The sequence below is a fragment of the Belonocnema kinseyi genome, chromosome 3 (assembly GCF_010883055.1).
Source record: "Belonocnema kinseyi isolate 2016_QV_RU_SX_M_011 chromosome 3, B_treatae_v1, whole genome shotgun sequence".
NCBI lineage: Eukaryota > Metazoa > Arthropoda > Insecta > Hymenoptera > Cynipidae > Belonocnema > Belonocnema kinseyi.
In genome coordinates, this window is record NC_046659.1 from 121,798,762 (window position 1) to 121,813,137 (window position 14,376).

At 31.0% G+C, this 14,376-nt stretch overlaps 1 protein-coding gene across 3 annotated transcripts in view; it reads left to right on the top strand.

The window, feature by feature from the left end:
• Window positions 1–14,376, top strand: part of LOC117170168 (facilitated trehalose transporter Tret1-like) — a 66,716-nt gene that overhangs the window by 21,266 nt on the left and 31,074 nt on the right. The window contains exon 1 of one of the 3 annotated variants that reach the window (XM_033356744.1): window positions 14,105–14,207. The exons of the other annotated variants lie outside the window; for them this stretch is intronic. The gene's annotated coding sequence lies outside the window, so the exon portion shown is untranslated. Of the gene's footprint in view, window positions 1–14,104; window positions 14,208–14,376 lie in introns of those variants that run through there. 3 annotated transcript variants of the gene reach the window in all.

The following is a 14,376-nucleotide window of genomic DNA, read 5'->3' on the forward strand; positions in this document are numbered from 1 at the left end:
CATAAAAAATGCATTTTCCACGATATTGAGAACAATATCCGTTTTTTACTGTCCCTTTTCAGGATCACCCGTTTGGCTCTTCCCTACTCCCTTGCTTTCCCTTACTTCTTCCAATTTCTTCATCCACATCACTCCCTGTCCACTACCATCCAAGATCCATCTTACACACTCATCCACACTCAACTGTCTCTCTTCCTCTCCTGTACATCTCTGTAATACATATGTCCATGACTCCATTTCGTATCCACATACTCTGCATAAATTCTCCTCTTCATCCATCCAATATCTGCATGCTCAATTCTACTTCCCTCTCCCCTTTTTAGCTTCTCTTCAAAGCTCCATGCTCTCTTAATTTGTCTAGTAAATATATTTTCTCTTCCTAACTCTTCTTTTAACATATATCCTGGGCAAATCCTGCTAACCCCTATTACATACGTCAGAAATCGCTCATGCATGCTCTCTACTTTCCTATGTTCCTTCCATCCCCAGATCTCCACACCATAACACAACACCGCCCACATCAACTCATCAAACAACCAGACCCTCATTCTCCAATTGTTCTTGAACCTTCTCTTTCCTATACCTCATACTTGGTCCATTACTTTACTCGCACATTCAATTCTTTTCCTCACCTGCAGCTCGTTTCCCCCTTCTGCCTCAAACCAAAAACCTAGGTAACAGAACTCCTTCACAATTTCCACTTTTTGTCCGTTCATCTTCCAAACGTAATTTATTTTGCTCTTTCTATTTCTGAAACACATCACCTTTGTCTTATCTACGTTCACCGTCAGCTCTTTTGTTCCCACATACTCTTCGAAGATTCTCATCATTAGGTTCATGCCCTTCTCATCATCTGCTAATAGAACTACATCGTCCGCGTATGCTAGAGAGTATAGTTTGCTATTACCCAAAACCGTTCCTCCTTTCCCTGTCTCCTTTAGCTTCTCCTCTAAGTCTGCCAATAGGATACTAAATAGTAACGGACTCAACGGGCACCCTTGCCTTAGACCTCGGCCTGTCCAGAAAACCTGCCTTTTTTTCTTGTCTATTTTCACCCTAATCCTGGTTTCAGTAAAAATTTCCTTTATCCTCTCCACTAACTTTTTCTCTACACCCTTCTCTTTCATTGTCTGCTATAGCACTTTTCTGTTCACTGAGTCAAACGCTGCTTTGAAATCTACGAACAAAGCGACAAGCGGTACCATCAGTCCCGTCGTCCACTCTTCCGGCCAACCTTCCCCTTTCTATACCTTGTTGCAGATCTTCCATATCCCATCTCTAATCCCTTTTCCTCCAAACTTCATCTCTTCGTTCTCCATCCCATCTTCTCCCGTCGCCTTGTTTCTTTTTAACCTATTTATTGCCTCATCCACTTCTTCTCTTGTTATCTTGTTCCCTTCCTCCATTTCTCCTTGGATTATCCTTCACTTTTCCCCTTTGATCTTATTTTGCTCATCCCTCTTCCTTTAACGTGTTCTTTTCTTGCTTCTTGCATTGTCCACACATAACCTTTCGGTAACAGCTTTTTTATTCTCTTCCAGTCCTCCTCATCTGCCCAAGTTTCACTCATCATAATCACAACCCATTTTTCTAACTCCTCCCAAAATCCATTATTATTGTTCTTCAAACCTGACACATTCCAGAAAGCTATTTTCACGTTTCTCTCTTCCCCTCCCTCTTCTTTTCTCTTCACTTTGTTTCCCCTTTGCCGTTTGGAAACCCCTCTGATTTCTTTCTAGACTCTTTTTCGTCTCCCTTCCCCCTACCTTTCTCAAGACTTCTTACTTGTTTCCGTAATTCTTCTAATTCTTCATCCCAGCACCATTCCTGCCCATTTATCCATAACCTGTCTCTCCCTACCCACACCATATGGCCCCTTTTCCTCTCTACCTAAGCCCTCTGCTCTATTTGCCATCTCCTTTTCCTCTCCCTCCATGTCAGATCTTTTTCAATTCTTTCCCTTCTTCCTCTAAATAATTTTTTTCTCTTCATAATTTTCTTTTTCTCCTCCTTACTCCACACTTTTACTAGAATCATTCCTTCTTTTCCTTCCTTTGTCTCTCCTATTCTCTTGACTCCTTCTACCCTTACCTGCACTCTAATATTTTGCAAAAGATTTGTTATTTCTACTTATCCTGTTTCACTTTCCACTTTTAATCTCTTAACTGCTATGTTTTTTTTTTCTCTTTGCCCTTTCTTCCCCTTCTAATCTTCTTTCGATCTCACTGAGTCTTTTCTTCAATCTTTAATTCTTACTTCGGACGTTCTTTTCATTCCCTTTAACTATTTCCTCATTTTCTGCCTTTTCCCCCATATGCCCATTACTAATTTCTAGACTGGATACCCGTTCTTCCAACTGTTTTATTTCTCTAGATCTCTGTTCGTCAACCTCTCTCTGTCTATTCTCAATGCTCTCTAGCTTACCCCAAACCTTGTCTTTCTCCTCCTTCCAACGTTTATCCCATTTTGCCTATTTTTCTCTGACCTTTTTCACTTACCCCCTTACATCGTTTCCCTGCCTATTCATATCCTTATTCATGCCATCCAATCTCTTTCTTGTTTCCTCTCTAAACCCTTTAATGAGAGCTTCCAATTTTTCAAACATCCCCCCATCCCCCTATCTCTCTCTATTGTTTCCTTTTAATTCTAACTCTTTTGTTCTCTTGGTCTCTTTCTACCTCATCTTCCCCAGCCACTCTTTTCCTTTTTTCCTCCCCTTCAATGCTAGTCGCGCTTGCCTTTTTTTTGCCATTCGTCCAGACTTCTGTTCGAACCCGCGTTGCCTAGCTTGTTAAGGCGCTGTAAATTTGAGGGCCTTCCGCGTTGTTTGCCCCTACCTGAGTCCGCTACCGTCCCCACCCGGGTAGACTTCTCGGCACTTTCATCACCGCTGCTGTCACTGCGATCAACGTCACCCATCCCCCCACTTCCAATGCTTTCAGCAACGTCAGCTGTTGCAGCCACTACGGTTTTCTGCTCTGTGTGATCGACCAACAACTGTTGCCCTCTGGCGCCAGTTTGTGGACTTCGCGTCGTCGGCATCCTACCTTACCCAAAGCTCGGTGACGTTTCCCGCCTTTATTTCCAATCTCTTGCCACCCTGTCCAAGCAACTATTTTTTCACTCCTAACCTCAAAAACTTCACACGCTCCAAATTTTCACTTCAAATGACTCACTTTCACCCTTCACACCTTTGCCTTCACTCACCCTTCTTTCTTTACACTCGATCTCCGCACTTTCTGCCTTTTCTGCATCCACTCACCCTTATTCCCCTTTGCCAATTCGAATAGATTTCTGGGCAGTATGAATGAAAATTCAAAAACAAAATTTTTGCACCACCCTATTTGAGGGCCATCTTTGGAGAACCCTGACAAAAGAAGCCATTCTGAATAAAAAAAGAATATTCCTCTGAACAAAATGTATCATTAAAAAATTTCGATAATTTTTTTTATATAGCTTTAATCTAAAATTATATAAAAATTGATGACAAAATTACTCTTTTTGATGTAGCATTTAGAGTTTTATAAACGAGATTTTGCTGTGAAATAAAATTTTTTAGTCCAGCAGTAGAGAAACGTGGATTTGTCAGGCAAAAAAAAGGAAAAAATATTCCTTGTTTCGTGAACAAATATTTTTCAATCTTCTGCACACAGTCGTTATGGTCTGTTGGAACGTCGCGTCGGCCGACAGCTTTATCGACGCACTCGTGACGGACGATCCATCAAATCAATTACAGTTTGGTAGGATACCTCCATATCGTTAGATACTAACGAAAAACGAACATTTTTCAATATAATCCAGGAATTTTAGTTTAAACTTATTTAAAAATTGAAACAATAAAATCGATAAAATATTTTCCGGGGAAAAACCAGGAAATGAGAGTGAATTTATTTTTTGACCAAGAATTTCACAAATTTTTAGAAGAAAAATCTATCCAATAACTTGAACTGTTACAAATACCATATCACATGGTATAGTGATATTTAAAATAGCTTCAATTTAAACGTCTTTTTAATGTTAAATTCATTGTTAACTTTTTAAAAAATGAAACCATTTAGTTGACAATGCGTAATTATAAAATATTTGACTTCAACAAATTTCCAAATTAGGTCTTTATTTTTTAGCGTACATTATTAATTTAAGGAATTTTAAAATGCAGTACAAAAGGAATTAAACAATTATAAAAATAAAAACAAATATATTCAACGTTAGTTCTTTTTTTACTGAATTTATATCAATATTTGAATATGGATTTTTGTTATTATCTGAGAAAAAATGTATCTTCATCTCCACTGGGATTCGAACCCAGATCTTCAGAATAACTTAGACTTATTAGATTAATAATAAAACGGTTTGATTTTATTTCAAATCCTATTAAAATATTATTTTAATATCAAATATTCCATTTTTGAACCATTAAATCTGAAACTTTTTAAATAAAAAAGGAACCATTTTTTAAACTTCATCAATATTTGACTGTTTATTTGATATTGCAATTATAAACCAAACATTCAAAACTGAATAATAGGAATAATATTCTAAATTGTTTGAAATTGTTTGATAAATTTAAACATTGAATATTTTGAATATTTTGATGATTGTTACGCTCAAAAACTTTAATTTGTAAGTGAAGGTGTTGAATTTTTATTTATAAATAACATTTGAAAATTCTTTACAAAAAATTCAACTAGGTTTAAGAGATATTCTGACGTTTTAAAAATATTCAAAAATATTTTTTCATTGGAAAATATTTCAAAAAACGTGAAACAACAAATATATTTTTGAATGTTTCAAACAATCCATTTAAAAGGTTCTTAAGAATCTTTTATTTTTTTAATAGAATATAAACATTTTCTTTATATTCGTTAAAAAATTTAGAATGATTTTTTATTTTGTAAGTTTAATATGAAGAGAATATTTAAAAAGATTTGAATATATTTCAAAAGACTCTTAAAACTTTCAAAAAAGAATCTGGAAGATTTAAGGGCACTTTTCAACATTTTTCATAATTAAAAAAAAATCAAGAGAAATTCTAATTATTTTAAAAAAGATTTAAAAGTTTTGAAAAAATTTCAGGAAAAGATTCATATTTGAAAAAATCAAAAACAAAATATCGATTTTGGAAAAAGGCTTTAAAGCTTTGTAAGGAAGGATTCAAGAAGGATTCAAGATGAAAAAAATATTCTTCAGATTCCTGGAAAAATTATTATCTATAATTAAGAGTTCGAAAAAAATTTTTTAAAATAATTTAAAGTTTTGAATAAAATTAAAAGAAAAAGTGGATTTTTAAATATTTTGGACAAAATATTTAGAAGGTTCTTGAGCATTTTTAAAGATTTTAAGTGAATACCAAGATTTTCTTTATATTACTAAGAAAATTAAAAATGATTTTTTATTTTCAAAATTTAATTTTTAGAAAATAATCAGATAGATTTAAAAAAATTAAAAAAAAATCTGGAATATTTTAACGGCATTTTTTAAATCTTTTAGGATTTAAAAAAATAGTAAAAATTCGAGTTATTTTTAAAAAATACTTAAAAGTTACGAAAAAATAAAAAATTTGAAAAAACTTAAAACAATATATACATTTTTAATGATTTCGGAATAAAGTTTGATGCTTTTTAAGCATTTTAGAAAGTTCCAAGATTATAAAAAATATTCTTAACATTCCTGGAAAAATTGAAAGTGATTTTTTATATTTGAGAGTTCTGAAAACATTTAAAAAATAATATAAAGTTTGAAACAATTAAAACAAAAACTAGTTTCTTGAAGATTTCGAATAAAACACTTGGAAGGTTCTTGAGAATTTTTAAAGGATTTAAGGGAGTAAAAAAATTTTTTTTATGCTTCTAGAAATTTTTTTGAAGATTTTTGAATAAAGTTTTCAAGCTTTTTAAGGATGTAAGAAGGTTTCAAGACTATAACAAAAATTATTACGATTCCTGAAAAAATTATAAATAATTGTTTATGTTTGAGAGGTCTAAAAATTTCGAAATTAATTTAAAGTTTTGAAAAAAAATTAAAACAAAAAGTAGAGAACAGAGTTTTTAGAGAAGAAAAAAGTTTTTGCTATATACATAGAAAAATTGGAAATGATTTTTTTTTATTTTGAAAAATTAATTTTAAGAGAATATTTTAAAAAATTTAACATTTTGAACGATTCTCAATATTGTCAAAATTCTATCTGAAAAATTTTAAGATAATTTTGATGATTTATCATGATTAAAAAAATATATGTTTGGAAAAATTCGAAGCTTTAAAAAAAAAAAAATCCAACTAAGTGCCTGGTTATCCCGAAATTCAGATTCACGCGTCAAATATTTTCACCAAGCTTGGCCAGTCGCCAGAAATTTTCGGGACGACTAGTTCATCCTCTTTTTCGACCCTCCCAAATTTTTTGAATTTTTTTGAAGCTTTTTAGTAGTTTTAAAAGGTTTTAATATAATACAAATATATTTATAAGATTTCTGGGAAAATTCAAATTGATTGTTCATTTTGAAAAAATAATTTAAAGAAAATATTTACAAAGATTTCAAAAATTTTCAAAATCGATAAAAAAAATAAGTTGGTAGGTTTTAAGGCAATTTTCTAAGTTTGCAGTTTTTTTTTAATTTTTGAATTAAATTCTAATCACTTTTAAAGATATTTTAAAGTTGGGAAACATTTGCAGGAATAATTTAAATTTTGATAAAATTCAAAACAAAATGTAGATTTTTTCAGAAGACTTCGAAGCTTTTCAAGGATTTAACATTTGTTTAAGACAATATAAATGTGCCTAATATTCCTGCGAAAGTTCGAAATGATAATTTATTCTTTTGAATTAATTTTAAGAGAATGTTTAAAAATATTTCAAAACCAACTTCGATGTATGAATAAAATTGAACAGTTATTAATTTGAAACGACTTAAATAATTAAACTTCTAATTTTAAAAAATCCTTTAATTTTTTATATTTCCAACTTAGAATTGTTTAAAATCATATCATCTGGGAACTTTAAAAGTTTAAAATTGTTTATTTTGCAGAGTAACGGGATTTAATTAAAAAATTTTTAATTGAACATTTTTAGAAGCTTTTATTTTATACATGTGAATTATTGAGTGTTTCATCTAAAAATATCGGAATTAAAAATGTTGTGAAGCTTGAATATTAGTAGTTTAAAATTCAATAGAGTTCCATTTAGAGAACGAACCGGGAATTTTTGCCTCAATTAAAGTAGCCAATCGGAAATTTTAAGGAAAATTTACAATAATTTTATTTTCAGGCAATACGTTCATGATTTACTTCTGTCAAGTGACAAAGAATTACAAATTTTAAATTAGCTTTTCCTCGGAATGGAAGTAAGTTAGCCATTCCTGCTGGAAGCAGAAAAATTGAAATCTATTTTTCGTGACTGAGAAATCCTATTTTTTTCTATCCCATAGTCTATCTATCTATGTATCACGAATTTGAATTTTTTTCAATCTCTTCCTCTATTTTTTGTAATCGAGAACCTTATCTTTTTTTACTTCATAATACTCTTATCATTGTTTATTTCTAAAAATTAGGGAAACTATCAAAAAGTCAAGGAATTTATTTTTCACATTGTTTTGACGTTGACCAGGTACCAGAAAGACGATGTAACGTCCATGATTTTGTGTCCACATACTTTCAAATTTATTTTAACACTTTATTCAACAATTGCATCGAACTTGGTAAAACGGTTTGCCGAGCCTTTACTTATAGAACCTAAGACTGATTTTGCTTGTTGGTTACTTTTACCGTGAGTCACCTGACAGCAAAACCTTCAGGTTGACGTGGATATAAAAAAATATAATTGGATAGATAAGAGAGGATTGAAAAAGAGGATAAAAAAAGAGGAGGAGAAAATGCAAGTTTGGATTCTCAAAGAGATAGAAAAAGATTGATGTTCATAGATGGGATATGGGATGAAAACGAGAAGAGGAGATTGAAAAAGATAAACGGGAATTTAGGTTGACATAGAGATAGAAAAATATTGACGTTCATAGATAAAGAATAGAATGAGGCAGAGAAAAGCATATTGAAAAAAGAAGAAAAATTAGATTGAATGAAAGGTAGACAAATATTAATGTGGATAGATAAAGAATAGGATGCATTCGGAAGGGAGTATTGAAAAAAATAAATGTAGGATACAATGACATGCAGGAGAATAAATTAAAAAAGGATAGATGGGAATTTTGATTGACTGAGAGGTGAAAAAATATTGACGCTGATAGATAAAGGATGAGATGAGATAGAAAAGAAATGTTGTTGATGGACTTGAAAAAGACTGACGTGAATTTCATTAACAAGGAGACAGAAAGAGATTGACGCTGATAGATGAAGGATAGGATGAGATAAAGAAGAGAAGATTGAAAGAGATAAATTGGAATTTAGATTGACATAGAAATAAAAAATATTGATTGGCGATATGAAGGATACGACACGATAGAAGAGAGGAAATTGAAAAAGATATACGTGAATTCAGATTGACAAAGAGGCAGAAAAATATTGGCGTGGATAGATTCAGAATAGGTTGAAATAAAGAAGAATGTATTGGAAAAGATAATAGTGGGTTTATATTTACAAAAAGAAAGAGAAAGATTGACTTGAATAGACTGTGGATAAGATATATGGTACAATGTTATCGAGAAAATGATATTGAAGAAGAAAGACCTGAATTTAGATTGACAAAGAGACAAAAAAAAGATAAATGTGGATCGATAATGGATAGAATGAGAAGAAGAAGAGAGTAGTGAAAAAGATAGTAGTGGATTAAGAGTTAAAAAGAGAAAGAAAAAGATAAACGTGAATAGATAAAGCATATAATGGTATAGAGAGGAGAGTACTCTTAAGGATAAAAACGTGAATTTGGATCGATAAATATATAGCAAAAGATAAAGCTCAGTATATGTCTGATGCGATGTGATGAGAAAGAAGACATTACAAACTATAGACGGGAATTTAGATTGACTTAGAGGTAAAAAAAATATTAACGTGGAAAGATAAAAAATAGGATGAGGTAGAGAAGAAGGTATTGAAAAAGGTAAAAATGGACTTAGATTGACAAATAGATACCAACATATTGACGTAGATAGATAAAGGATAGGATGAGATAGATTAAAGAGCATTGAAAAAGATGAAGGGGATTAAAAAAGTTAGAGGAGAATTTATTTTGACATAGAGATAGAAAAGTAATTATGTGAATAGATAGAGAATTGTACGGAATGGAGGAGAGGTTATTGAAAAATGCTAACTTGAATTTAGATTGATAAATATATAGAAAAAGATTAATGTTCATAGATGTTTTATACGGTGAGACTGAGAAGAGTATATTGAAAAGGATAGACAGAAATTCATATTAACCGAGATTTAAAAAATATTGACATGGGTAGATAAAGGATACGACGAGGTAAAGAAAAAGAGATTAAAAAAGGTAGATGAGAATTTATTTTGACAAAGAGATAGTAAAGTAATTATGTGAGTAGATAGATAATAAGATGAAGTGGATCAGTGCTTATTGAAAAAGATAAGCTTAAATTCAGATTGAAAAATGGATAGAAAAAGATAAAAGTTCGTAGGTGTTTTATACAATGAGATCGAGAAATAGACGGAAATTTAGATTGACAGAAAGATAAAAAAATATTGACGTGGATATACAAAGCATAGGATGATATAAAGTAGATGGTATTAAAAAATATAGACGTAGATTTAGATTGATAAAAAGGCAGAAAAAAATAAATGTGGATATATAAAGGATGGGATGAAATAGAGAAGCGAGTATTTAAAAACATAAATTTTAATTTAGATTCACAGAGAAATATACAAATTTGAAGTGGATAGATAAAGTATAGAATGAGATAAGCAGAGGGGATTGTGAAAGGTAGACGTGAATTGAGATTGACAAGGTGATAGAAAAAGATAGACGTGGATAGATAATGGGTAGGATAAATTAGCGTAGAGGGAATCGAAAAATATATAGGCGAATTTAGATAGAGAAGCAGTGAAAGATTGATGTGAGTAGGCGATTCATATATTATTATAATAGGAATTAAAAATGATAGACGTAGATTAAGATTGACAAAGAGATAGAAAAGATAGACGTTGATGTGTCAAAATTTGTCAAGTGGGCAACTTTTTTTATGGGTTGTGATTTTTCTTCGGGAATGCGTGATAAGTTAGAGTTTTACACAAATAAAAGGCCCCTAAAACATTTTTGCAAAATTTTTACTTTTTGAGTTGTTATTGTTATTTAAACTTTTTAGCATTGTCCTCGTAATTAATTTTTTTCTTCCGATTAATACAAACAATCCCCATAATTTTTGGCACGTTTCATTAAATATGTTCATTCTATAAAATAAAAATTATTTTACAATTGTTGCATAAATATTGATAAAATTAGCAAAAAATTTTATAAACAAATTGAATTTGTTCTAACTTCTCGATTGATTTCAATGCTTTAATTGATTAATTACGATAGCTCGTTTAATTACGAAGATTTTTGTAAAAAAAATGAAGGTACTCGCATATCATCAAAAGTTTTGCATGTTTTCGTGTTGACGTTCCGCGCTTCATGCTGCGCGACGTACGATATTCACGCCGTTGAAGTTTGCCACAGATGTGGATTTCAAAGTTGTGTAATTAATTTTAAAAAACTAAGAGTGATATCATAAAAGTAAAAACACCTCTGGATTCGTCTTGGAAATATCTCGGTGTTCATTTTTGTGCTTAAACAATTTGTTAAAAAATTACGCCATTTGTTATCTTTCTGCAATTATTATAAACAAAATATGCATCGGATCGAAAAACCAAGTGCACCATTACATTCCTCACGAAAATATCTAGATGTGCATTTTTTTGTTTTTTTGTAAACCCATTTTTTAAACAATTAGAGCATTTGTTGTTCAGCGCACTGTTGCTTCGTGCCCGTAGATATGGATTTGAAAGTTGTGTAATTAATAAATTAAAAAACTAAGAGTCATATTAAAAAAATAAAAACACCTCTGAATTCGTCTCGGAAATATCTCGGTGCACATTTTTTTTGTTTCAACAATTTTTTAAAAAAATTACGTTATTTGTTACCTTTCTGCAATTGTTATAAACAGCAATACAATGGTGCATTCGGTTTTTCGATCCGATGCATACTTTGTTTATAACAATTGCAGAAAGATAACAAATGGCGTTATTGTTTAACAAATTGTTTAAACAAAAAACAAAAGAATGCACATCTAGATATTTTCGTGAGGAATGCAATGGTGCACTTGGTTTTTTGATCCGATGCATACTTTGTTTATAACAATTGAAGAAAGATAACTAATGGCGTGATTGCTTAACAAATTATTTAACTAAAAAAATGCACATCGAGATATTTTTAAGACGAATCCAGAGGTGTTTTCCATTTATGATATGACTCTTAGTTTTTTTTTAAATTAATTACACAACTTTGAAATCCATATCTGTTGCAAACTTCAACGGCGTGAATATCGTACGTAGCGCGGCATGGAGCGCGGAACGTCAACACGAAAACACGCACAACTTTTGATGGTATCCGAGTTCCCTAATTTTCTTTTTACCAAAATCTTCGTAATTAAGCGAGGTATCGTAATTAGTCAACTGAAGCATTGAAATCAATTGAGAAGTTAGAACAAATTCTATTTGTTTATAAAAATTGTTGCAAATTTCATCAATATTTATGCAACAATGGTAAAATGATTTTTATTTTATAGAATGAACATATTTAGCGAAACATGCCAAAAATTATGGCGATTGTTTGCACCGATCAGAAGAAAAAAATTAATTACGAGGACAATGCTCAAAAATTTAAATAACAATAACGACTCAAAAAATAAAAATATTGCAAAAATGTTTCAGGGTCATTTTATTTATGTAAAACTATAACTTATCACGCATTCTCGAAGAAAAATCACAACCCATAAAAAAAACTGGCTTACTTGACAAATTTTGATACAGATTCATGTACGATACGATGAGATAGGGAAGAGAGTAATGAAAAAGATAGACAAGGATTTGGATTGACAAAGAGATAAAAAAGATAAACGTTGGTAGATGTAGGATACGATGAGATAGGGAAAAGAGCATTGAAAAAGATAGACGGAGATTTAGATTGACGGAGAGGTAACAAAATATCTATGCGGAAAGATAAAGAATGGGATAAGATAGAGAAGAGAATATTGAAAAAGATCAACATGAATTTAGATTGAGAAATTGGAAGACAAAAATGAACGTTGATAGATAAATGATAGGATAAGATAGAAAAAAGAGTATTAGAAAAGATTAACGTGAATTTAGATTGACTGAGAGGTAGAAAAATATTGACAAAGAGGCCAAAAAAGATAAACATGAATAGATAGAGGATAGAGTGAGATAAAGAAGAGAGTATTGAAAAAGATCAATGTGAATTATGATTAAAAAATAGGAAGAAAAAAATAAGCCTTATTAGATGTAGGATATAGTGACATTGGGAAGAGGATAATTGAAAAAGATAGATGGGGATTTAGATTGACCGAGATAAAGTAATTAATTGAAATGGAAAGCTAACGGATGGGATGTGTTAGAGAAGAAGATATTAAAAAAGATAGTAGGAAATTTATAATAATAAGGAGATAGAAAAAGATCAACAGAAATAGATAGAGTACAGGATGAGATAAAGAAGAAGGTATTACAAAGGTAGAAGTGAATTTAGATTGACAAAGGGAGAGAAAAAGATAAACATGATTAGCTAGAGGATAGGATAAGATAGAGAAGAGAGTATTGAAAAAGATAAACGTAAACTATGATTGAAAAATATGAAGAAAAATATAAGTCTTATTAGATGTAGGATACGTCAAGATAGGGAAGAGGATATGTTGAAAAGATAGACTGGGATTTAGCTTGACCGAGATATAGTAAATAATTGACGTGGAAAGTTTATCTTTCCACGTCAATTATTAGAGAAGAAGGTATTGCAAAAGATAAAAGTGAATTTGGAATGACAAAGAGGTAAAGAAAGATAAACATGAATAGATAGAGGATAGAATGAGACAGAGAAGAGAGTATTGAAAAAGATAAATGTGAATTATGTTTGAAAAATAGGAAGGAAAAAATAAGCCTTATTAGATGTAGGATACGGTGAGTTTGGGAAGAGGATGTTTGAAGAAGGTAGACGGGGATTTAGATTGACCGAGATACAGTAATTAATTGACATGGAAACATAAAGGATGGGATGTGTTAAAGAAGGTATTGAAAAAGATAGTAGTAAATTTATATTGAAAAAGAGATAGAAAAAGATAAACATAAAGACATAAAGGATAGGATGAGATAGAGAAGAGAGTATTGAAAAAGATTAACGTGAATTTAGATTGAAAAATATGAAGAAAAATATAATCGTTTATAGATAGAGAATAGGATGAGATAGAGAAGCGTGTATTGAAAAAGATAGACGTGAATTTATATTTGAAAAATACGTAGAAAGAGATAGGCGCTAATGGATGATGATACGATGGGGTAGAGAAAAGCAGATTAAAAAATATAGACCGAAATTTAGATTGATATAGAGAAAGTAAACGATTGACACATTCTTTCTATCACTTTTTATCATTAAGAGATAAGATAATTAAAAAGGAAAGGATATCTATTTTTACTTTCAACAGAGATAAGTATTCACTTAAGTCAACTGATGTCAGCAGAAAATTAATTTCTTTCATGAAAATTTGTTTTTTAATTGCTCTGAATTTGCAGGATGTAAACGTAAAACATGTAAATTGTGGAAATTATGAAACCAGCCTTATTTTATGACCACATAAGACATTTAGAATGCAGGAGCATTTGCATAATTAATATACGTGGCACGTTCTTGCAGCTTGGTTTAGACTTTAGGGTCTCGAATTTCGTTTTTCACTCAAGTTTCTTGCTCATTTGCCCTCGGCAATTCGGATAATTTCTATTGCTTACTTATCAGTCACATAATTAGCAATAATAAGATTAGGGTCAATTGTGGCGAGTGGTCGTCAATCTACCTAATGCAGATTGGAAATTTCGAATAAATAGAGTGGTTGAACATTTGTGCGATCCACAAGTAATGTTCAATACCGACGGACACTAGTACACTTTTCACCAATAAAAAAACAAAAATACTTATAAACAAATTCATTATTTAAATTAATAAAGTTTTAAGAATCTATAGAGCAGCATTTTTTGGGACGACTAAAATAGTTACGAAAAATACAAAATATAATATAACAAAGGATAAAATTCGCAACTTGTTATGTATAAAGTAATCAAATACAGTCTTTCAAGTTAAAGCGTGGGTGGCTTTACTCGCAGTCGGTAAGGTGTATCGACATGATTTTGGTGTCAAAATATTAAGAAGAGCTCCCTCTT